Here is a 26,266-nt window from a genome sequence, read left to right as displayed (position 1 = left end):
TTCCCTTCACACTTAATGGAGGGGGTTCTTTTGGCCACTGAATAGCCATTAAATCAATCAAGAGATGTCATGCGTCAGAGAGTTATGTGTGTAGCACATCCGTAGTGATATATGGGGCCAAACAGGCTCCTGGCAAAACATCCAATGGAACTGATCACTGGGAGCTGGTTGTAAATCAGGTGGTGATTTGGCCCTTGGACTACTGCCGTAAAGCTAGAGATCTGCTATAAAATACATGCCAAGCTGTGCCATAAATTTAAACAAAACCAGTATGAATTTTCCTTTAATCAGCGTGTGCCACCTACCCCGACGCAGGCCAGCAGTCCTTGCAAGTCAGACTGATCCTGGCTGTCTGATAAATCTGTAGCAACTAGACGCCGTGCGTGTCACCAGGGAGAGGGTTATAAATGATGTGCACGCATTAATGTGCTCGTTTTGGAATGCAATTTAGATGATAATTGATGCTAATTGGGCTCAGCCCTGGTGCAAGTGGAGATGCACGGTTCTTGCAGACACGGGGACATCGCTAAGAGGAGGAGGATTGGAAGTTATGGGCAGCCTAATGAAGCTGAGGCTCGGGAGCAATTCTGCTTCTAATGGTATGTTTGTGGGTCTTCATTGATTATTTTAGTTGCTTGCTAATCTGCATGAAGTATGTTCAGCAAAGAATGCAAGCAACAAGCAGTTCTTTGAGTAAAAGTTATGCTCTGATCTGAGTGCTACTTTCTCACAGGGCCAGGATCATGATTATGCAAAAGGCACTTCAAAGCCAGAGAACCAGGAAGGCAGTGGGGATGACGATGACAACTACTACTAGTGTGGTGTAGTGCAGGGATTCTCAGCGTTGGGTCCTCAGATGTTATTGAACTTCAACTTCCATATTCCCAGTCCCAGTGGCCTTTGCTTGGGGATTATGGGGGATTATGAGAATCCCTGGTGTAGTGGTTAGAGTGCTGGACTAGGACCGGGGAGACTCGAGTTCAAATCCCCATTCAGCCATGATACTTGCTGGGTGACTCTGGGCCAGTCACTTCTCTCTCAGCCTAACCTAATTCACAGGGTTGCTGTGAGGAGAAACTTAAGTATGTAGTACAAGACTCTGGGCTCCTTAGAGGAAGAGTGGGATATAAAATGTAAAAATAAATAAATAAAAATACTACTACTACGACGATGGATATTTATATACTGCTCCTCAACCAAAATTCCCAAAGTGGTTTACATAGAAAAATAAATAACACATAAACAAGATGGTCTCCTGTCCCCAAAGGGCTCACAATCTAAAATGAAACATAGGCACAGACCAGCAACAGCCACTGGAGGGATGCTGTGTTGGGGTTGGATAGAGGCAGTTGCTCCCCACCCCCGCCACTAAATAAATAGAATCACCACTTTAAAAGGCGTCTCTTTGCTCAGTTAGCAGGGGACATACCAACAGGGTAGGCAATTGTCAGGGTTCAAAACCTGGAAGGCTGAAAGACAATCCAAGAATAAAAAAATAGGAGAACATGATGAAATTGTCCTCCACTGATGGGATGCAGGATATACGGGGCACCAGAGCGTAATCCTGAGGGGTCCTGGCTAGCAGCAGGAGGACAATAAGTGGTTGATACTGTCATGACCCACAGTCAGGCCCCACTAACTTATCTGGATGACACCTCTGATGAAGAAGAAGATGGGGTACCGAACCTGGGACCACTGCAGACCTTAGAGGATCCAAGACTCTCAAGGTCATCTGGAAACCCCATGGCCCAAGACCTCTCTGAGTTCACCTGAGAAAGCCCAGAGGACACTGCATTCCCATTGGACTAGGAATCCGAAAGCTCACTAAGTGAAACAGGACTGCCAACAGCCTCCATGAAGCCTAAGACTACAGTAGCAGGCAAGGTTCCTTTAAACCATCTGGAGCCTTGACTTCTGGGTAGAGTTACCTGTCTCTAAGCCATAGCTACAAGGATTAGGGTTGCGCGTTTTGTATTTTTTTGTTTCAATTTGTACCAAATCTGAATCAACCCCATTTTGTATTTTGTCCGAAATTAAGCCTTCTGAATCACCACAGTTTTGTTTTGTATCTGAATTAATCCAAATCCAAATATGAATTAATTCAGATTTAAAAATGGGTCACGTGGTCAAAAGAGTGGGTGGGGGTTATGGTGCCCAATGAGTGGAAGCTACCACAAAAATTTCAAAGGAATTGGGCAAACTGCTGATTTTTGGTGAATTTTTGAAGTTTGCGCATTTCCCCATAGGGTATGATGGAGATTTCAGGAAAAATATAGCTTCATGCGGGGTGGGGGGGAGTGGCCCAGAGTGGAGTGTGGTTGGTGGTAGTGCCCAGTTGGTACAAGGAAGCTACCACAATTTTTTCAGAAGAATTTGGCAAAGGGCTGATTTTTAAAGAATTAATGAAGTTACGCGTCTTTCAGATTTTCCTCGTAGGGTATAATGGAGGTTCCTGCAGTCCCATAACTCCACTTGAGGGGCACTGGGGTGGCCCAGAGCAAGTGACAGTGTAGTGCACATAGGGTGCCAACCACCCACATGGGTTGCCAACCCATGAAGTACAGGGTTTTGTTATTCTAGAGGTGTTCTGAGAGTAGATTTTATAGTAACATATGAAAGTGGATTCGTGGTTTTTTATTAAAAAACTCATTTGCTACCAGAGAGTCTAAACTCAACACCTCAGAAACAACAAAGCCCAGTACCCCAATGGGTTAGCAATCCAGGGGGGTGGTTGGCACCCTCTGTGCACTACACCACCACTTACCTCAGGCCATCCCAGTGCCCCCCAGATGGAGTTATGGGGCTGCTGAAACCTTCATTATTCCCTATGGGGAAAAAATCTTAGACGCGTAAACCTCAAAAATTCCTAAGAAATCAGCCCTTTGCCCTATTTGTAATCTGGGTGCACCACCCTTGGGGCACTGCCACCCAACCCACTGTTTTGCCCCTGAAGTCCCACATAAACAAGTTGAAAGAGTGAAGAGAATGATGAACAACAACGACACTTAATTTTTTGGCACAGTTATTTGAGAAATTTGCAGTGGGTGGGAGCCTATCCCTGTGGCACCAGCACAGCAGCACAACCCATTTGTGGATTCAAGCAATCTTTCAATAAAAACACTCCATCCCCATGGAACAGTGACTACAGGTCATTTGAAATAGAAAGATAGACCAATGAACTGCCTTGGTACTATGGAACAGCTTCAAATGTTCATTTAACTGAAGTGGAGTGAGCCATAGCCCAAACAAATCAGCCTACTGTTCAGAACTGTTGAGATTGATCATCACTGCATTTAAGAAAGTGCAAAACCATGGATCATGGTTACAAGAAAGAGAGAAGCAACTAAGATTCCTGGGGATGTCAATAGATTGACAGGGTATTCCCCACCCCCCTCCTTTTGTCTCCTGTAGTCCCATGTGGATGACCTGTCCCTGCAATGGCAAAAGTTGTGAACCACTGGCTTAGACATCAAGTCCCACCAAATTACATTGTGGCCTAAATTACATTAGACTGCTCAACTTGGGCAACAAAACTTAGACACCATTATAACTCATAAAAATCAGAAGAAAAACAAAATAGCTTTTCAAAAGACCCCTGAACAAGTCAAGAGATTCTTTCTAAACCTTTGGAAAGAAAAACCTGTGTAATTTCAGAACTTTCCCAACCAGCTTCTCGAAAAGCTTCTCCACACAATTTATACCATGGCTTTTAGCAAGAGCTTTGGAATTGCATTGAGCTCCCAAAGATATTTGGGTATTTCTGTTTCAAAATGCTATCTTCCAAATCCCTTTGCAAGATCAGTTTGCATATAAATCACACTGAATACAACACATACTTAACTAAAATATTCATGCTCAACAGATTTTTGCATATCTTATCTTCTGCTAATCATTCAGTGCCTCAGCTGGAGTGGGGAGAGTCAGAGAAGTCAATTTCAATTGCAATGTTTTTCCGAAGAACAAAGCATTCTGTCCGAAACATAGTCATTTCGATTTGGAAACAAAAATCTCTGGTTTTTTAATTCTTGATTTTGTTTTGGTTACAAAACCTCCAAAACTGCCATTTTCAGGCACAAAACATTTTGTACCCAAATCGAAATGCACAAGCCTAACAAGGATCAAAGCTTGCAGTCTGCTCCAGGTCTTGTTGGAGCAACAGCTCATGCAGAGCCTTGGGCCTGCTGACTTAGCCTGTCCTCTGGTTCCCGGCCCCAAATGGTTTACCTTTGCCTGCCTGATTTCACATCTGCCTTGCTCTCCACTGCTCAGTATCCACCGCTGTTCTGTTTGACCTCAGCCTGCCTGAGACCACCTTCACCTTGCTTTCATGTATTTGTTGCCCTCTGTGAGAACCTCAGACTAACTACCAGATGCCATCTAGTCTGGCCACACCCTTGTTTTTGGTGAGTGCTATAATAAACCAGAGCAGATCCCATTAGCAAAAGCAAATGATTCAGATAACAGAATGCAGAGTCATCGGTAATGAAGACAGCGAGGCTATTCCCACGAGCAGCAAAAATTGGTCTAGGAGAGCCTAGCCCGATTTTTTGCTGCTCATGTAAACCACCAGGCTCGCAGGCTCGCCCGATGGCTTACAAGCGGCTAGCCCACTTGAGTAGCCCTCCCCTTAGCCCAGGTTAGCGGAGCGAGTGCTCTGCTAACCGGGATTAACGGATCATGAGTTGCCGTGGCGCAGCTCCATGGTGCAGCAACTCACAAGGAGACCCCCAACCAGGAGGCTGAAAAGCAGCCTCCTGGCTCGGGGGTCTCTCCAGCATGCCCTCGCACTCGCAAGATGACTGAATGGAGGTCTTTGTACTGAGTTCATTGCTGGAGTGCTTCCATGGAGAAATAGTCATTGGTCTAATCCCCATACCAAGAGCATTTCTACTTGAAACTTGACATACTTAGATCGACATGCCAATAAAGGCCTATTTACAGATTACAGTGTTCTAGGATTAATGCAAAAATGTTTCCTGTTGAATGCAACAGCATGCTCTTTTCTTAATTCCTATGCACGTAGATCTCTGGGGAAACAAAACGAATCACAGGAAGACTGTGCTTTAATTTAGAAAAGTGAGAGAAATGTTCTTTTACACTGGAAATAGAAATTTGTGAAAGTTGTAACATGGTGTTGCTCTTGGTGATGATGGCCTATGGTTTTTTTGGGGACTATTTTAGTCAACAAGGGATATTCCTCCTATTCTCAAACATTCAATGGTAATGCACGGCCATTAAAACTCACAACAGCAAGTTTATGGACTTGAATTCATGTGCACAAACTATTTTGCTGCAAACAACAAATGCATGCATTAAAGCACAATCTGTTCCTAGATAAGGAGGGTTATATTTATCTGAAAATTTACTCACTGTGAAAAAAAAGTTTATAAGAAGGTTCACTGTAACAGCCCTGTAGTGGTGCTTTTGATTAAGGATTCAGAGGGCAGAGTTGGCGCTTGATGTGTATTAATATCATCTCCATACTCAGTAAAACAGCAGGGTCAAATTCTTCTGGGCTCGGTGCCAGAATGTTGCCCCCAGTTACCACCGCAGGGGTGTGTGCTGAAGCATTATAAAGACTAGAAAGAAAAGGCTGGGCTTCATGTCATCTTGAGAAAATTAGGATAAAATACTACCAGATTGATTGTACCAGCTGGCTCAGGTGCAGATGAAGCCACAAAGCAATGGCTGTCATTTTGGTTAACACTCAAAACTGTTGGTCAGGGGTTTCCAGAGATGTAGATAGGCCTGTTTATAACTTGCATCTGTGAGACAGACCCTGCTGTTTAGTTGTAACAGGCTCACACATAAACACTGTACATCAGGTTAAAGGAACACCCTGAATAGATTAACTGCTATTTGCATAAGGGCAACAACCTATGACTCGACGAACAGTTGAGAACATTTAATACTGAAAGTCCTTGACAACCTTTCTAGTGTGGTATAAAGGAATTATAGCAGTGGTGGAATTTTAATCCAGGCCTTCCAGATCCAAATTTACTTCATTGATCATGAGATCCCACTAGTTCTCCCCTAAGAAGTCTGTTCCTCAATTAGCAGGGGTGTGCTACTGATAATAGTCATAGCCATGGTCCAGCGAACTGGTCAGGTCCAGTTTGGCCAAGCCATGGACCAGTCCATGGTGCGCGGGGTGGGATGACACCCCATGTCACTCAGCAGTCACTCACCTGGCATCCACGCATTTGCATGGACAGCATAATATGCAGACCATACAAATGGCCTCTGCACATGCATGGAGGCCAGGTGAATGATGGAGGTGTGCATGGACTTCTGGGGGGAGTGTCGCTGCAGCAGGAAGCTGCCTGGAGCAGCGGTCATGGCAGGTAAGGACCTGTGGTTTCACTTTTAATTGAGCCACTTCCCCTGCCCCAGCCTCCTGTGCCACTTCAAACCGCAAAACCAGACCAAACTGGTTTGCTGGACTCCAGACCAGTCTGAATTCAGTTCAAAGCCCAAACTGTGTTCCGTGCACACCCTGACCAGTTAGTCACCAATAAGTTATAGGCTGTTCATGCAAAGGATGCCACAAGCACCACCAGGTCTGCATGCCCAAGAGTTGCACGTATTCATTCACTCATTGCATATTTATAGTGTCCAAATCAATGATCTCTAGGTGGTTCACAATAATTAAAATCATGAATTAACAAAAGCTAAAACTAATTAAAATAATTAAACCAATACAATTAGATAAAACTACTGATTTAAAACATACGTTTTCAAGGCCTTCTTAAATATCAGCAATGAAGTGGTGTCCCAGCTGCAGAGGGTCTGGGATGATACGGATTATCTAGACCCTTTTCAGTCTGGTTTCTGCCCTGGATATGGGACTGAAACTGCCTTGGTCGCTAGTAGATGATCTACGCCAGGAGCTAGCCAGGGGGACTGTGTCCCTGTTGGTTCTGCTGGACCTTTCAATGGCATTCGATACCATCAACCATGGTATCCTTCTGGACAGCCTCTCGAGTATGGGAATTGGGGGTACTGCTTTGGAGTGGCGTTTGTCCTTTCTTGGGGGGAGGGTCCAGAAGGTGGTGCTGGAGGCTCTGTGGCCATGAGCCTGTGGGGTCCCTCAGGGTTCGGTTTTATCCCTCATGCTGTTTAACATCTACATGAAACCACTGGGAGAGGTCATCCGGGGACTTGGGCTGAGTTGTCAGCAATATGTGGATGACACTCAGCTCTAGCTCTCCTTGTCACTTGATCCTAGGGAGGCAGTGGATGTCCTGAATTGGGGACTGGAGGCCATGGTGGGTTGGATGTGGGCTAATAAACTGAGACTGAATCCAGACAAGATGGAGGTAATGCTGGTCAGTAGGAGAGCCAATTGGGTTAAGGAGATTCTACCAGTTCTAGATGGTGTTGCACTTCCCTTGAAAGAGCAATTGTGCAGCTTGAGGGTATAGCTGGATCTGGCTTTGCTTTTGGAAGATCAGGTGGAGGCGGTGGCCAGGGGTGCCTTTGCACGGCTTTGGCTAGTGTGCTAGCTGCTTCCCTTTCTCGAGAAGGAAAATCTGGCCACAGTTACCCATGCTTTAGTCAATCATGGCTGGATTACTGTAAGATGCTCTATGTGGGGCTGCCCTTGATGAATATCCGGAAACTGCAGCTAGTACAAAATGCAGCAGCTAGGATTTTATCTGGAGCTGCCCGTTGGGAACATATCACCCCCATTTTGAAAGAGCTGCACTGGCTACCGGTTCGTTTCCGGGTTCAATTCAAGGTACTGGTTTTGACCTTTAAAGCCCTTAATGGTTTGGGCCCGGAATACCTGAGGGACTGCCTGCTCCCAAGGATTGCTGCATGCTTGATATTGATAAGGTCATCTGCGGGGGCTCTGCTCTGAGTGCCAACTATGAAGGAGGCTTGGCTGTCATGCATATGGGACAGGGCCTTCTCACTTGTTTCCCTCAGACTTTGGAATGCTCTCCCAGTGGCCATCCACTCCTAAGTCTCCATAACAGTTTTTAGAAAGTGTGTGAAATCTTGACTTTTTACACAGGCTTGAATATGATTGTTTCTATCTATCTATCTATCTATCTATCTATCTATCTATCTATCTATCTATCTATCTATCTGATTTATATACCGCCCTTCCGATACGGCTCAGGGTGGTTCACAACATGATAAAAACAATTAATAACAAATTAACAATTAAAATCAAACTATTAAAACACAATAAAACCAATAAAACAGCTAAAAGCCCTGAAAATCAGGGCAGCAATTTAAAACAGTTTAAAACAATTAATCATTTAAAACTCTGGAAGGCCAGGCCAGATAAGTTCAGGGGCAGCTACAGGGAAGGCCCTACCCCAAGCCAACTGAAATGATTGGACTTTCTATAGTTTTCAGTCTTTTTAGCTATGGTTCCAGATGATAAGTTTCTCAAGATTTGGAGAATGACTGAGGCCTCTCACTGAATTTACATAGGGTGAAAATGCAAACTCATGTCAAATGTTTCTTACTCCCAACATTCCTCAGGTACGTAACAGGGACGTGGAGGGGATTCTAGCTTTTCAAGTTATTCAGCTGTTAGCCCTAGCTATGGATCTGACATCAGATCTACTGTGGACTTTAGACAATGGGTGGCTTCACATTACTACTGGCAAGTCTGCTGCCTGGGAAAAACGTCAGGAACTGGGAGTGTGTATTCCCAGTGGGGGTGTCATGTGAACCTGCCCAAGTCCGGTTTCCAAGCTGTCTGCCCAATATTTTAATAATTTTCACCTAATGTTCTCTGTCCACTTGGAACCAAGGTTTGAAAATAGGCAGTGAAAGTTAGTAGAATGTTAGGCAGATGGCTAAGGACCCAGACTTGGGTGGATCACACCATATGCCTACTGGGAGTACGCACTCCCAGTTCCTGACATTTCACCAGCATTTTCTCAATAGCAGACTTGCTGGCAGTTGCGTGAAGCTGCCCCGTGTATCAATTGTTTGGAAACACCTGACTTGTATTAGTGTTTCCTATTGACAAACATGTCTCCCATGCACAGCCTTATACCCTCACCCAGAATCCTCCATACAAACCAAATCACAGACAAATCAACTCTAGAAGGCCTCATTTTACTCCTCATGACATCCTCAGTCATTTCCCAAGATGATGGGAAATTTAACATGCATCAAATAACCATACAGATAGTCTTCATTAAACAGTAGGAGGCGGTTGTTTGAGGATAACTGCAGGTCAGTTGACCACACAAGCAGGTGGTCAGGAGAGCTCTTCTTGTGGTAGTAAGCATGACTTGCTAAGCAGGATCTGCCCTGGTTGCATATGAATGGGATACTTCATGCGTGAGCACTGTAACATATTCCCCTTAGGGGATGGAGCCACTCTGGGAAGAGCAGAAGGTTCCACATTCCCTCTCTGGCATCTCCAAGATAGGACAAGATATATTTTTTTTGATAGGACAAGATTTTTATTGAACCAACAAACTAACAAAGCATACAGTACGTTGCCAAGATAGGGCTGAGAGAGATTCCTGCCTGCAACTTTGGAGAAGCTGCTGCCAGTCTGTGTAGACCAGTGGTTCCCAACCAAGGTCCCTCAAGATGTTGCTGAATTACAACTCCCATCACCCACCAGCCACAATAAATAAATTGTAGCTGAGAATGATGAGATTTGTAGTACAGCAACATCTGGAGTACCACTGGTTGGGAACCACAGCTGTAGATTATACTGAGCTAGATGGACCAATGGCCTGACTCCGTATTTGGCAGCTTCCTAATACCTAAGCAGAATGCATTTGTTGGTTCATATGTTGGTTCAGTTTCTTAGCAGGACTTTTCATTTCTAACTGTGTCATTAGTGAAGCTTCCCTGCTTGGTGCTCTGTCAGCATAACCCAGTTATGTCATTCTGTGGCTTCTCCTGGACTGGTGGAAGAGTCAGTTCCTGTTAGTGTAGTTTTTTGGTTTTTTAAATAAACCACCTGTCCAGCTCCAATTGGTTGGGAGGTGACAGGGAAGACAAATATAGCAAAGGTGTGTGATCAGATGATTACATGAATCCCAAAGGGTATACATCTCTCCACTATTTCTTGTGGTGTCAGGTGTCCATGATTGTCTTAGGCAACAACAACTTCATGTTTAGCACGTGACCATTAAGTGTCCGTGGTTGTGTTTGAGGCAAAAGGCAAACTGAGGGCACACCTTCTACACTTTATAAGCATGAGAGAGATTAATAGCATTCAAACAAAAATATGAGAGGAATGAATTCAGGACTAGGTTCTTTCCAGGATGAGATCTGGTCCTCATGTTTGACTCACCTGATATTACAAATGCATGCATTTGCATGCATTTTCTGACTGGTTGCCCCAGGGGCAGCCGTTGCATGAGGCAAGGCAAGGAGGGCACTTCAGATGGCAGATAATTGGGGTGCCAGCAGGGCAGCGAGATTCCTGCCCCACACTGCTGAACAGGATAACACAAATTGGCTCACTCAGTATTCAAGTTACCCAATATGTGTGCTGAGAGGATGGAAAAAGAATTATTGGCATTGCCTCAGGAAAGACTAGCTATCAACTCAGGATTTCCCCCTTCATGTAAAGAGAGTGTGGCCATTCAGTCCTGAATGTTTCCTAGTTCCTGACCGTTAACTAGGAAGGAAACCTGACTGAGAGGTACCTGACTCTTTAAAAGGGGAAGTGCAAGTGACACTCTGGGGCGATTCTCACGACCAACAGAAATCGGGCTAGGAGAGCCTGGCCCGATTTTTGTTGGTCGTAAGAACTACCGGGCTCGCAGCCGAGCCCGGTGGTTCTTGAGCGGGTAACCCGCTTGAGAACCCCTGCTAAAAAGCAGGGTTGCGGAGCGAGCGCTCCAGCAAACCTGCTTTTTAGGATCGTGAGTAGCCACGGCGCAGCTTCGCGCTGTGCCTACTCATGAGTAGACCCCCGGCGGGGAGGAGAAAAGCCGCCTCCCGGCTTGGGGGTCTCCCCAGTATGCCCTGCGCACTCACACAGAGCATACTGGGGCTTGCAGGGGCCGCGTGGCCCCTGCTCCCTCACCCCCTGCCAGCTCTGTCACGGAGCCGGCAACCATGTGGGCGGCTGATCCGGCCACCCAGGGCTCCCTGCCCACTCGTCTGCAGGGAGAGTGGGCTTAGCCCGCTCTCTCTGCAGTTTCTAAAAAAGCGGGTCTCACGGATCGTGAGACCCGCCTCAGTAACTATGTTCAAATTGGGTTTGGGAGCTGTGTGTACTCCCAATTTTTGATTGTGTGGAAGCAAGGTTATAGGAAAACCTGGGTAGAAGTGATTGTGTGGAAGCAAGATTAGAGGAAAACCTGGGTAGCTTTTTCTCCTACCTTGCTTCCACACAATTACTTCTACCCAGGTTTTCCTTTCACCTTGCTTCCACACAATCAAAAATTGGGAGTACACACAGCTCCCAAACCTGGGTAGAACACAGTGTTTGGTTGTGTGAATGACCTCAATGCAAACCAGGGCAGACCCTCCTTAGCAAAGGAGACAAGGAAGCTGTTCTCACGACCAGCAAAAACAGGGCTTGAGGTCTGTAGGCGGGGTTAGCACTATTGTGTGGAACTTTGGCAAACTCCCAAACACGGCTCTGTCAAAAGAGGGTCACCCAGTTCCCAGCCCCTCCTCTAAAACCAGGTTCAGCAAGCAGGGGAGGTTGTCTACCCCCTCCAAGTGCCCGTGTGGAGCCACAGAATGCTGTGGAATGCTGCTTGAGGCTCCCTCCCCGGGGATACCATAGAGCCTGGATAACAGAGTGGGCTGCAAAGCACAGCAGAAGTTTGTTTGGGGAAAGCCTGTCCAGCAAACAGCACTGAGCTTCCTTAAAGTGGCAGGCACCTTGCAAATGAGCCCAAGGGGAAATATGAACATAGGAAGCTGCCTTCCACTGAGTCAGACCATTAGTCCATCCAGCTTAGTACTGACTTAGTCCTGTCGACACAGACTGGCAGTGGCTTCCCGAGGCTCTCAGGTGGGATTCCCGCTCAGCCCGACCTGGAGATGCCAGGCAGGGAGCTCAAATCCTTCTTCCTACAGCAGCCCTATCCCCTAAGGGGAATAGTTGCACAGACACATGTCATACTATTCATTCATTTTACATTTTACTAGCTGACCCTGCACAGAGCATCTGTGTGGTCTTGCACTGAGCCTGTGGCATTGCACCCCCACAACGTTCTTGCCACCCCCACAAGTCTCTCGCCACTCCCACAATCTCTCGCTTGCTCTCGCCACCCCACTCCCACCCCCGCAAGTCTCTCGCCACTCCTGCAACGCTCTCGCTCGCTCTCGCCACCCCCACTCATCCCCGCAAGTCTCTCACCACTCCCGCAATGCTCTCGCTCACTCTCGCCACTCCTGCTCGCCCCCTGCAAGTCTCTCGCCACTCCTGCAACGCTCTTGCTTGCTGTCACCACCCAGCTCGCCTCCCCTTGTGCTTTCTGTTCTCCGTCTTTCTATTTCTGTCTCGCAGTCCTTGCTTCTCCCTGCCACTGCCAGGGACTGTCGCCTGCTCGCCTGCTAGCCTCTGAGCTCCCTGCCGCTTCACAGCGCCCCCGATCCAACTGTCAAACTGCTTTCCAGCCACCCGCAGGGTGCAGGGCCCGTCTAGAAGAATTAATAATATAGAATATCCCACTCTTCCTCCAAGGAGCCCAGGGCAGTGTACTACATACTCAAGTTCCTCCTCACAACAACCTTGTGGAGTAAGTCAGGCTGAGAGTGAAGTGACTGGCCCAGAGTCACCCAGCAAGTATCATGGCTGAATGGGGATTTTTGTGCTCCTTCCTGTCCCCTGCAAGTCACTGGACAAGAGCAGGAGTGTCCCTGCCCTTGCCTGCAGCTGCCCTTGCCTGCAGCGTGGTGTAGTGGTTAAAGTGCTGGACTAGGACCGGGGAGACCCAAGTTCAAATCCCCATTCAGCCATGATACTTGCTGGGTAACTCTGGGCCAGTCACTTCTCTCTTAGCCTAACCTACTTCACAGGGTTGTTGTGAGGAGAAACTTAAGTATGTAGTACACCACTTTGGGCTCCACCGGTTCCTCCTTCCATCTGCTGGTGGAGTGGGAGCAATCGCAGGAATGACTGTCCATGCAAGGGTCACTGTTTCGGCCTCATGGAGGCAATGGCAGTGGGGGGAGGCTTGCGGTGGTAGCAGGGGGCTCACAGCAGTGGCGGAGGGCCTCACGGCGGGGGCAGTCCAGGTGCCCAATTTGCCGTGGTGTGACACTGCACCCACCCGCCCACCCTTGCACCATCATCAAGATGCAGAGGGTAACAGTGCCAAAGAGGGTGTGCAGGTGTGGGCAACACTTTGCCACTCACTCTCCCACCCTTTACCATGCTACTTGCAATAATATTGCATATTTTTGTATATTGATATGTATATCTTTGATATGTTAGTATCAGTTTTACATACATGTACTACTGGAGAACAAATTTGTATGGAGAATTATTACATTCAGTATTAATAGCATGTATGGCTCTCTGTGATATTAGTTATTTTCACCAGTCAACCAATTTCATCTTTTCTTTTTCTTTGTATGATCACATTTTTTTGGATTGTCTTGACACTATTGTGTGATCCCCATTTTTGTGTCTTGTTTTCGGCACTGCAAGAGTGGCAAGCGGCAGCATCAGGGCAGGTGAGTGATGGGGACACCCTCCCCCACATGCCCACCCTCTTATGCCCAGAGAGGCTAGCAAGGGGTGGCAGTGGCGGATTGATGGGGAGGCAGAGTCGCCACTTGGCTACGGCGGCAGTGGGGTTTTTTTCTCCCTTTTACCTTCTACACACACTATACAGTGGGGTGGGGGGTGTGGCACGGAGGCCACAGCCACAGCTGCGGGGAGGGTGAGCAGGCGAGGGGAAGGTTCCCCCTTCTGCCTTCCCAAACCATGCTGCGGTGGACGGAGTGTGCCTTGTGCCTGGGCTACTTATGGGGGCATCTTGCAATTGCTCTCATCGGCATCTGGCAATTGCTCCAGGGGGCATTTGCTGTGTCCCTCCTGGATCTGAGGAGTGCGTTGGGGGTGTGTGTGACTCTTCCTTTGGGGCTGGTTGGAAGCTGCAGCTGCTCTAGTCTTCTCTCTCCTTTAGGGCATCAGGATGGAGTTCAGTTCCTTTGACAGTGCTGCAATTGCCAGGAAAGGGTTAACTGAGGCTACCCATCAGGGAGCAGCAAAGAGGGACTGCAGCTTGGAGCCCTCTGAGTGGTCTCCTTGGGTCACGTGCTTGCTCTGTCCACTCACAACTGCTGTTGCCATGGGCGGGGCTGGAGGACCAACAATGCTAGCAATGGCTGGAGAGAACCTGAAAAAGTTAATCGTCTGTTGCTCACACTCCCTGCCATGTTTTCAGCATGTGCCCGTCTGTTTGCTATGAGGTAAAAATAGAGTTCTATCTGCTTTCAGGAGGTAACCCTGTTTTCTGCTCGTCTGAATAGCTTCAATGAGGCGGGTCTCACAATCCGTGAGACCCGCTTTTGTTAAAACTATGGAGAGAGTGGGCTAAGCCCGCTCTCCCTGCAGACAAGTGGGCAGGGAGCCCTGGGTGGCTGGATTGGCCACCCACAAATGGAGCTGGCGGGGGCTGGGGAGCTCGGGGGCCATGCGGCCCCTGAGTGCGCAGAGCATACTGGGTAGACCCCTGAGCCGGGAGGCTGTTTTTAAGCCTCCCGGCTGGGGGTCTACTCACAAGTAGCCATGGCACAGAGCCGCGCTGCATCGTGGCTACTCACGAGCAGATAGCCCAGGTTTGTGGAGTGCTCGCTCCGCAAACCCGGGCTAAGGGGTGGGCTACAGGAGTGGGTTAGCCGCTCCAGAACCACCGGGCTTGGCTGCAAGCCCGGTGGTTCTTACGATCACAAAAATCGGGCTAGGATTTTCCTCGCCCAATTTTTGTGATCGTAAGAATAGCCCCAATTCATGCTTGCTACCACAAGACCAGCTCTCCTCCATAAACTGTGCCCTAATAGGATTGTGGCGTGGAGGAAGAGTTAGGAAGCAAGAGTTCAGGAGCTCCTGTTTATCTCCTGTTTATCTCACAGCTTAGCAGATTTCTCAGCTGGAAGAAATGCACCACACTAGAATGCAGACACTCTTTTCCTAGTTCTTTCCTTCTGAGAGAGGAGAACAGGGGTCCACCACTTACCTGGTGAAAAGGGATTTACATGCTATTTGTCAGGCATGCTGTGCTTCCAGTCATACGATCACAGCAAAATAGATACATGAATACTCCTCCCCCCCCGCCATATATCCATGAAAGAGAATAACAACTGCAATTAAGCCTCAAGATCCACCTTCTCCACACCCCTCAGTACATCTGAGATAAGCGATTGTTTTTAAAGAACAAGAGTTTCTTAAGTAACCCTTTTAAAGGTTAGTTTTTACAATTTATTTTTAAGCAAAGTGTAATGTACAATGATCCCCCCCCACCAAATCACCCTTTTTGCCTCACCACCAGCTGTCATATTTCGGAGAGGAGAGTTGTTAAGATGGTACAATGAATGAGCCAAGAAAAGGGTGTTTTTCTCCCACCTGGAAGCCCAAGCTAATAGCAGATAATAAGAATCCTGCATGTCTCTTATTGTTAGCTCTCGCTGTAAAAAGGCACTCCATTTGCCCTCCAATCATTCTTTTATTCACTCTCGGGAGAAAATAGGCCCTATTGAAACATGTCAGATTGTGCCATTAATTATGTTATACATATAAGATGATAGAGGAGACCTGTGAAAAAGATAGCAGTTGGATAGTCATTTCTTTCTGGATTTTAATAAGTGAATGCAGTGCCTGATCACTGTGTGTTTATGCAGAAAAGGGGTTAAGATCCTTAGATTATATTTTTGTTTTGGTTCAATCATATTATATATTTGTTTTGGTCTATCAATGAAAGTTGGAGGGCTGGTGGTTTGACGCCCAGGATTGGAATGTAGGAGTGTGCATGGAACCGGCTGGCCCGGTTCGGTTCGAGTCTGGACCGGACTCAAACTGGACCAGGCTAGTTCAGTCCGGCACCCCCTCGAACCCCCCGATTTGGTTTGGTCCGAGGGGTTCACAGACTCTTTAAAAAAATACTTTCCTGGTGGTTCTGGGATCCAAAATACTATTGGAATGTAGCAACTGGAGGATATAATTTATGCCTAAATAACAAAAGCAGCAGAAATGAACGGGGAGTCATGTTATATAGCAATAGCAATAGCACTTACATTTATATACCGCTCTATAGCTGGAAGCTCTCTAAGCGGTTTACAATGATTTAGCATATTGCCCCCCAACATTCTGGGAAGCGACATCATGCAGTGCTCTGCCCCCTGGAGCCCCAATAATGCACTGTGCAAGTGTGCAGTGCATTTCTGGGATCCCCCCCTTCTCCCCCTGAGTGTGTCCACAGCGGCTGCAAGCAGCCATGGCTGACACATGATCCAGAAAACGGGATTAACGGAGCACTCACTCTGTCAATCTCGTTTAAGGGGGTGCCTAATTAGGTGGGCTTGCCACCATGGAGCCACCGGGCTCACCCTCGAGCCCAGTGGTCCTCACGAGTGAGCAAAACTGGGCTGCGCTCCCAGTCTGGTTTTGGTCACTCGTGAGAACAGCTTCCCAATGAATAGCTTTAGCCCCGTTTTGCTCGGCCGTGAGAACAGCTTCACATTGAGGTGGTTCCCACGATCAGTGGGAGCTGCCTGGGGAGGGTTTGAGGGGAGAGCGGGTCAGTCTGCTTTGGTGGTCGCAGTGGCCGCCCACATGACTGCCAGCTCCATCACAGAGCTGGCAGGGGCTGGGGAGTTCAGGGGCTGCACGGCCCCCGGAAGCTCCAGGATGCCCTGCACGAGCGTACAGTACATGCTGGAGAGACCCCCCAGCCTCCTGGTCGGGGGTCTACTCATGAGTTGTCATGGTGCGGAGCCGTGCCGCGGCAACTCATGATTGCAAAAACCAGGCTTCTGGAGTGCTCGCTCCGCAAACCCGGTTTAAGCTCTGGGCTACTTAAGCGGGTGACCTGCTTAAGAACCACTGGGCTCATAGTCGAGCCCAGTGGTTCTCACGATGGTAGAAAATCGGGCTAGTGTAGGCTATCCTGATTCTCTACCATCGTGTGAATAGCCTCAATGAATAGCTTCAGCCCCATTTTGCTCGCTGTGAGAACAGCTTCACAATGAGGCTCTTCTCACAATCATTGAGAAGAGCCTGGATGGGGTTTGCAGGGAGAGTGGACTAATCTCGCTCTCCCTGCAGATGAGCAGTCAGTCTGTTCCGGGCGGCCGAGCTGGCCGTCCACACGACTGCCGGCTCCATTATGGAGCCAGTGGGGGCTGGGGGGATTGGGAGCCGCATGGCCTCTAGAAGCTCAAGCATGCCCTGCGCGGAGCGGGAGAGACCCCCGAGCCAGGAGACTGCTTTTCAGCCTCCCAGTCAGGGGTCTACTCATGAGTTGCTATGGCACAGAGCCGCACCATGGTAACTCACGATCAGAATGCCCAGGTTAGTGGAGCTCTTGCTCCACTAAGCTGGGCTTAAGGCAGGGGCAATTAAGCGGGTTACCTGCTTCGACTAAACCGGGCTTTGCTGCGAGCCTGGTGAGTCTCATGATCGGTGGGAAGTGGGCTAAGCACCCTTAGCCCACTTTCCTCTGATCGTGAGAAGAGCCTTAATGAATAGCTTCAGCCCCGTTTTGCTCGCTTGTGGGAACAGCTTTACAATGAATAGCTTCAGCCCCATTTTCTTTGCTCGTGAAAACAGCTTCACTGAATAGCTTCAGCCCTGTTTTGCTCGCTCTTGAGAACAGCTTTGCTGTATTATAGTGGTTTTCTTTGGTTGAATCATTTGTGTATCCAGAACTACCAACAGAGCCCTATTCACACATTATACATCAAAAATCTGGACCTATACTCATGGTGATCCTGATCCTTGTTGGTATAAAAACAAATAGTAAAACAAAACTTTCCTGTCGACATGATTGTGCTAATACATTGTGGGTTTTTTGGGGGTGGTGGTATAAAAAGCTTAAACCTGACTTATGCTATGTGTGTGTGTGTGTGTGTGTAAGAGAGTAAGTGTGTGTGTGTTTAAATCTACTATTCTAGAAGAGGAGAGTTCTTACTCTGCTGTCTCTCTGCTGATGAGACAGAATAATGGCATTTTGCATCATCTCTTTGCCACAGTCAGCAGGAGGAATTTCCACTCACATCAGAGAGAACTGCATGCACAGATCTGGACTGTTCCCACTGGCCTGCCACCCAGCAGAGCGGAAGAAGCTTAAGTGAAATTTTAAAAAGGTGAAGCACCATCCAATTTGTTAATGTCACCAGGCCCCCGGTGCACAGTCCCCACCAATCTGCTGCAGGGTGTTGGACTTAAGAATGTCTAGAGGAAAATGCAATTAAATGAATGTATTGCTCGATATGGTGATGTGGATGAAGTAAAGGGAGTATTTCTTCACTGTAACTAAGATATGGAGCCACATTTTGCAACAACGATAACAATGACAATAACAACAATGGCGGCGATGATGTTAGTTTGTGAACCCTTTGGAGAAAGGGAACAATTTTATTCTTTTTTTCTATGTAAACTGCTTTGAAATGTTTTATATAAATATTCCAGTAATAGTAATAATAGTGGTAGTGTTAGTGTTAGTGTTAGTAGTAATTTTAGTTTGTGAATCCTTTGGAGACAGGGAACCATCTTATTATTTTCTTTATGCAAAACACTTTGAAAAATGGTATATATTCATAACAGTAACAATAACAGCTGTAGCAAAAATGATAGCAACAACAACAACAATTTTGAAGAGATTTCCAAGAAAGCCAATGTAGCACTGTGGCTAGAACTAGACATAGAACACAGGCATATATTGTGGCCAGGTGGGTGTTTACCAACCCCTCCCCTACATGTTTGCAGTGCCAAACATGTGAGGAAAAAGAGATTGATCAAAGTATGGGCCACCATATTTTGGCTTGGTGGATCACAAGCTCTCTGAATCTGATTTCAAAGGAAATTGATGTTTGCATTTATGCGCGTCAGTCATGGTTAACCTCCATAGTGGGCAATATCCTGGAAAGCAAATGGCCGTAAAACCCTGCTGTGAATCCTGCAGTGAATTGTTTGTTTTTGTTATTACTGAGATCCAAAACACAGAATTTTTCCTGAAGAGTGAATGTTATTATCATTTATAATTGCTGTGAAACAAAAGCAATCAGTTCCTCTCAGCAAATGGAGTCAGGTGCATAACCAAATAGAAACGGAGAGAACTTTGAAAGATATGGAAAAGGAAAGTATGTATATATCTATATATTTGTTACCAAATGGCCCATGAAGCACGGGTGATTTTTACTGGGTCAAAGAACGTGGCAGGGCTGTACCACCCCAGGTGAACAATTAGCTCACCCACTTAAGAAACCCATTTGGCACCCTGGTCCGGTCCATGTCCAGTTTGGACTCAAAACGAACCAGGCAAACCAGTTTTGTTCACATCCCTAGTGGTGAGACAGAGCTGCAGATCATGACTTCCTCACTTTGAATGCCATTTCTGCCATAGACTCTCTAGGTGGCCTTGGGCAAGCCACTCCCTCTCTGCCTCAGCTCTCCAGCTGCAATTTGAGGATAATAATATTTGCCTACCTTATTGAGTTGATGTAAGGAGAATTACAACAAGATTAGAATATGTAAAAATAAACCATGGCTCTGCATGATGTCTGACCCTGCCCAGAGAAGGCTGGTCCAACTCACCTTCTCCCCCAAGGATTCTTGGAATGTTGCTGGGAGCACGGACTGTGCTTCCAGATGATCTGTGCTGCCTGGTGCAGCACAGGGCTCTGGTGACCAGGACGATGCTCCCTGGCCACAATGCATCACGCGGCATGCACACAGTGCATTGGGGGAACCTCCCAGGAGACAGACACTCTAGGCGCCTGTCTCTGTGTCTGCTGGGGCTGAATACAGCCCCTGTGAACACACAATCTCAGAGCCTGGGCTAAGGGTTCGCTCGAGCTTTTAACCCTGGCTATGAACTGGATTGAAAAACTGGGTTGTGCAGTGCTGCCCCGCCGGGATTAAACCTGATCCCAGCAGTTCTCACATGAAGCCTAACCCAGGTTGGGCTTCTCTAGCCTGGGTTAGGGTGCACATGAGAACAGTCTCATTGCCTACTTAGTTTACTAAGTTTAAGTGACTAGCTTGGTATATTTTAGATTTCCAAGTGATAGTTTTTAAAATATATGATTCATATTAAAGGCATCACTATATATCTGTGGAATTTTGGTTCTATCTATCTATCTATCTATCTATCTATCTATCTATCTATCTATCTATCTATCTATCATTGGATTCTAGATTGTTGTCCTTCTCGAATCCAAGTACATTAGTTTGTGTATTCTTGATCTTATGGTCCATTCACACTTGCAAATATCTACTTGATACAGATTTTATCAATTGATACATGTGTGAACTAGCTTTATCTTACTGGTCACACACTCAATTTGGTCTTTTACACTGATCAAGATGGTGTTCCATGGGTGGGGACTCCTGTTATTTCCCCATTGTCATGGATGGACCACCATCTGCTTAAGGTTGGACTTGCAACCATAACCCACCTCTGTCAGGATGAAGGACTCACTAGGTTGTTCCACCCAAGAAAGTTATTGGATCCAATAGGATTCCAAGAAGCCTTGGAAGAATTTCGAGTGGGTTTTGCTGATGATTCTGTCAATGCTTTGATGCAAACTTGGAATAAACAAACTCACTAGGGCAGTATGCACAATCACTCCTAAGCTCCTCTTGAACTGCTTCAAAATTAGCCCAATGGTATTCAGAAGAATTACAGGAGCTGAAGCAGCAAGATATATGATTAGAGATCAAATGGAGAAAGGCTCAACTCGAATCCAACAGGTTAAAACCTAGAGCATATCTGAACATCTATGCACTGGCAATATGTGCAGCAACAAAGCAATTCTTCCCTGCCAGCATTGCATCCACAAGTTCATGTCCAGTGGAGTTGTTTAGGGTTGTGAGAGGGCTAATACCAGCCCTCTCCCCCTTGAATCCAAATGTAGAACCATTGGTTACCCACTGTGACACTTTTAATGATTTTTTTCATGGACAAAATCTCTCACATTCAGGCTGAACTGGATTCTACAATTAGGACAGAGTACGTTATGGAGGTATTCAGCAACTCCTCTTATGTGGTCAGACTGGATCACTTTCACTTTGTGACACCTGAGGATGTGGACAAGCTGTTTCAGACTGTGGATCCTATCACTTGCTCTCTTGATCCTTGCCCAACTTGGATTATTTTAACAATCAAATTGTAGCAGAGGGTCTGGTAAACGTCTTAAATGTTTCTCTGAGGTAGGGTAGGATGCCTCCTTGTCTTAAGGAGGCTATCATTAGACCATACTTGAAAAAACCTACATTGGACCCCTCAGAGTTAGGCAACGATAGGCCTGTCTCTAATCTCCCATGGTTGGCAAGGTGATTGAGAGGGTGATGGCCTCTCAGCTCCAGAAATCCTGGAGGAAACTGATTATCTAGGCCCATTTCAAACTGGCTTTCAGGTGGGCTATGGAGTTGAGACTGCCTTGGTCAGCCTGATGGAGTATCTCCAGTTAGGTATTGACAGAGGGAGTTTGGCTTTGCTGATCCTTTTGGATCTCTTGGCAGCTTTCAATACGATTGACCATGGTATCCTTCGGGGTCACCTGAGGGAGGTGGGGTTAGGTGGCACGGTTCTACAGTAGTTCCATTCCTACCTCTCAGGTAGATTCCAGATAGTTTCACTTGGAGACTGTTGCTCTGCAAAGTGAGAGTTCTGTATGGAGTTCCACAAGGCTCCATACTGTCTCAGATACTCTTTAGCATTGTCAAGATGAGACTCTTTCACGCAAGAGGTGCCGCTGCCAGGAATAAATTATCCCAATCAATGCCTCTTTAATGCGAAACCAACACCCACTGGTAGAACAGGGGTATAGTTTGGACAAATGATAGGTCAGCCCTTTTTCTCTTCTGTACACCGTGTTTATTGTCTAACAAAATCTAATATAAGCAATATAATACAGAGGTTTATTATAGAAAGGCTCTTCTTAGTCGAGAGAAACAATAACACAAAGGCTTGCTTCAAAAGAATAATTTGCCATAATAAAAAGGTTTGCAACAAAATAAATACATAGATGAAAACAAATCATCTTTAAAAATGAACTTTCAAAAGCCCATTAAGGCTGGAATAAAACCTCTCTCTTTCTCCTAGCCCCCCAAAGTTAACTTTAGCTATTGAGCCCTTTCTTACGAGGGCAGGCACACGTCGTCCCGGCACCCAGAAATCCCATAATGCACTACATGAGTGCATGGTAGAGATCTCAGCAGCAACAGGAGGGTGCCTGTCACTGCTACAGCGCTGGCTAAAAGCAGCCAGCGCAGCAGACGATTGATGAAATGGGGCGAAGGGAGCATTTGCTCCCTTCACCTAGTTTAGGAGGCTGACTCCGCAGGTGGGTTTGCCGCTGAAGCATCGTTGGGATCAGGCATGATCTCGCCGGTTCTTACGAGCAGCCAAGATTGGGCTTGTCTTCCTTAGCCCAGTCTTGGCTGCACATGAGAAAAGCCTCATTGTATACAAAAGGTGCCACTGTAGTGCTTCCTGGTTTTTCATAAAACATTCTTTTAAATGATATAATGAGGCTATTCTCACGACTAGCGAAGATCGGGCTAAGAGAGCCTAGCCCGATTTTCACTGGTTGTGTAAACGACCAAGCTTGCAGGCGAGCCCGGTGGTTTACAAGCGGGCAACCCGCTGAACTGCCTCTGCCCTTCAACCAGGTTTGTGGAGTGAGCGCTCCGCAAACCTGGTGTTTAAAATCGTGTTTTGCTGCCACTGCCATGGCATCTCACGAGTAGACCCCCAACTAAGAGGCTAAAAAGCAGCCTCCTGGTTCGGGGGTCTCTCCAGCATGCCCTGCGCACTCATGTAGGGCATGCTGGAACTTCCAGGGACTGCACAGCCCCCACATTCCCAAGCCCCCGCCGGCTCCGTGACGGAGCTGGACGTCATGTGGGCAGCCGCTGCGGTTGCCCAGGGAGGGCTTACTGATCGTCTGCAGGGAGAGCGGGCTTAGCCCACTCTCCCTGCAAACCCGATTTGGTTCTTCTCACTTGATCATGAGAAGAGCCCCCATATGATTCAAAGCTGTTGCTTCTTAGTCTCCAAAAAAGAAACTGCCTCCATCTTAAAAATTCTTTAAAAGTATTCTTAAAAATCAGTTCTTGCAGCCATGGGACTGAAACAGCCTGTGCCCATCTGACTGCCTGTTCAGCCCATGAAGCCTTCTGTGTGTGCCCTGGAGCCCAATGCTTATTTATTATTTATTACATTTCTACAATGCCCACTCCAATGGCTCTGAAAATTTACAAACTAAAAACAACATATAATCATTCAAAAATCAAATGTAGAACCATTAAATCTGAACAATTAAAACAGTTTAAAACAGTTAAAACAATAGCAAATTATACAGGAGCTTTTCACTCCTAACAGCCCCTTCTAATTGAAAACAATCTGTGTGGTTTATGTTATTAAGTCCTTGAAATGTTGCTTTAAGTGGAGACAGAAATAATGTTTTGGTTAATTGTGTTCTTTGTTTGCATTAGGGTCAGACTGGCCTCTTATCTATGTAAGGCTAGGCATAGCTATAACCTTGATATGTGTACAGAGAAACTGCTGTTCAGAAAGCAGTAGGCAGAGAGGTTATTTTCCATTCATATGCTCACAGGTTATTTCCCAGCTTCCAAGCACAAAAATGGCTCCTCTCATGTCAAGCAGGAAGGCCAGATTGCAGTTATCCATAACAACATCTACATGAAACCGCTGGGAGAGATCATCTGGAGATTTGGTGCAAGGTGTTATCAATATGCTGATGACACCCAAATCTTGTTCTCCCTTTAAGATCATCTGAGGAGGTCTGGTTACGGTTGCTGCCGGCTCATCTAGTGGCAAATTAGGGCTGGGCCTTCTCTGTGGCTGCCCCAGGGCCTTGGATTGCACTCCCTGTCAAAATATGAGCTTCTGTCTCTATTTGCTTTTTAAAAGGCTCTTAAGGTACAACTATTTTCTCAGGCTTTTAATTAAAAGTAATTTTAAACTGCTTAATTGTTTTTATCCTGTGAAATAGTTTTGTTTCACTCTGCAAATTGTTTTTAATTGTTTTTATTCTGTGAAAATGTTTTGTTTTCTTTTTATATTGTTATTTGAATTGTGTACACCGCTTAGAGGCGCCTATATATCAGGTGGTATATAAATATGATAGATAGATAAATAAATCATACATAAATCTTCACTATTCCCTATATGGTGTACTATGGGGAGAATCTCTGCATCAGACATTTATTTCTACAGACAGGAGGTAGTTCATGAACTCTCATCGCTTCTCAGGCTACCCTGGCAAACATCCCATTTATTTCAAATTCCGTGTGCCTGTTTCACAAAGATACAAAGCCCTAGCCTGTCTGAAACATATATCATTGGCATTCATTCCCTGCAAGGCCATTACAAATGACTTGGGAATGATAAGGCAGCCGTTCTCATCATGTTTAATGTGTTTGACCATGAAGTGTACATGTAACAGAATGCAGGCTCTTTGCATTTTAACTGACAGTATTTAGCATAAAATATGTTCGCACCTCACAACCACCTATACCTCTCTCCAACAGTCTGCAGAGTGAGGTTTCATAGAACACCTTTTTTCAAAACAGACAGATCTGTAAAAATGCCTCTTAACTCGATATTCATGATAGACTGTTCCACAGTATTGATATAATGTGGGCTAACCAGAATTCTGTAGATCCTTGCAGCATGCACACTCTTGTGCAGCATGTTGTGGGAATTCAGAAAGGTTCTACCAACCCCAGTTCGCACAATGCCAAACCCACATGAAGCTGGTATCATCAAGCCCTCTTCAGATCCTAGACTGTGAGGTCTATTAGGACACTTCCAGCTTCTGAGGCACCTTTGATTGATTGATTGATTAAGTGCCTTCAAGTCGGTGTCTACTCTTAGTGACCACATAGATAGATTTTCTCCAGGATGATCTGTCCCCAACTTGGCCTTTAAGGTCTCTCAGTGGTGCATTCATAGCTGTCGTAATCAAGTCCATCCACCTTGCTGCTGGTCGTCCTCTCCTCTTTCCTTCAACTTTCCCCAGCATTATGGACTTCTCGGGGGAGTTGGATCTTCACATAATGTGTCCAGAGAATGATAGTCTGAGCCTGGTCATTTGTGCTTGAGTGAAAATTCTGGATTGATTTGTTTTATGATCTATTTGTTTGTTTTCCTGGCTGTCCATGGTATCCTCAAAAGTCTTCTCCACTACCAAAGTTCAAAAGCGTCAATACTTTTTTCTGTCTTGCTTCTTCAAAGTCCAGCTTTCACATCCATAGAGTGTCATAGGGAAAACCATTGTCCGAACGATTCTAATCTTTGTAGGTGTACACACATCACAGCATCTAAATATCCTTTCCAAGGCCTTCATTGCAAAGCCTAGTGCTAGTCTGTGGCATACTTCTTGACTGCTGGATCCTGAGGCACCTAGCCATAATGAAAATTAAAAAATCATGACATAAAATAGGGATGAGCAAATTGATTCAGGTACAAATCTACCTTGTAGAAGTTGAGTTATGGAGCAAAATGTGTGGTCACTATTTTTCAAGCATTTGGATTCTTTGGTGTTTGTCCCCTCAATGTTCATGTCCTCAGTGTCCATGTCCCCTCAATGAATCCCTATGAGGATTCATTACACACTTTCATTTCTTCTATTCATTTTGACTGTTTTTCCCGACCGTGCTAACTGTCAACCGCCATGTGCCAACTACATCTCACTCCCACCCACAAGGCAGTGGCGTACTACTCAGTTGATGTTCTAGGATTTTTTTCCAAGTATTTAGGCTCTTTGGTGTCTAATAACCTTTCCTCATAATGAATCCCTATGAGGTTTCATTACACATCAAAGAGTCTAAACACCTCAAACATTCCTAAAATATAAAGTGAGTACCCAGTGGCTTGTGGGTTGGGGGGGTAGTTGGAACATGGGATGCCACTCATTCCCCACCCACACTTGCAAAACAGTGGGGTAAAAATGAACAGAAGAAATGAAGGTGTGTAATGAAGACACCAAAGAATCTACACACTTCAAAAATACGTAAAAAATAAACTGAAAACCCCAGTGCGTGCGTATTTGTGTCTGGCGGAGGGTGTAGTTGATTCATGGCAATTGACAGTTGGTACGGTCCAATGAT

The 26,266-nt window shown here is 46.2% G+C and overlaps 2 long non-coding RNA genes across 2 annotated transcripts in view; one reads left to right on the top strand and one right to left on the bottom strand.

Annotated features, from left to right (window-relative positions):
• Positions 1 to 26,266, bottom strand: part of LOC128331616 (uncharacterized) — an 80,639-nt gene that overhangs the window by 24,245 nt on the left and 30,128 nt on the right. The gene's annotated exons all lie outside the window — the stretch shown is intronic.
• Positions 14,223 to 24,312, top strand: LOC128331615 (uncharacterized). The gene is made up of 2 exons (XR_008310368.1): positions 14,223 to 14,379; positions 18,157 to 24,312. It is a non-coding gene; the product is annotated as an uncharacterized LOC128331615 (long non-coding RNA).

The sequence above is a fragment of the Hemicordylus capensis genome, chromosome 6, assembly GCF_027244095.1.
Source record: "Hemicordylus capensis ecotype Gifberg chromosome 6, rHemCap1.1.pri, whole genome shotgun sequence".
Classification (NCBI taxonomy): domain Eukaryota; kingdom Metazoa; phylum Chordata; class Lepidosauria; order Squamata; family Cordylidae; genus Hemicordylus; species Hemicordylus capensis.
Note: the sequence above shows the minus strand (reverse complement) of the source record. Positions and strands in the feature narration are given on the sequence as shown.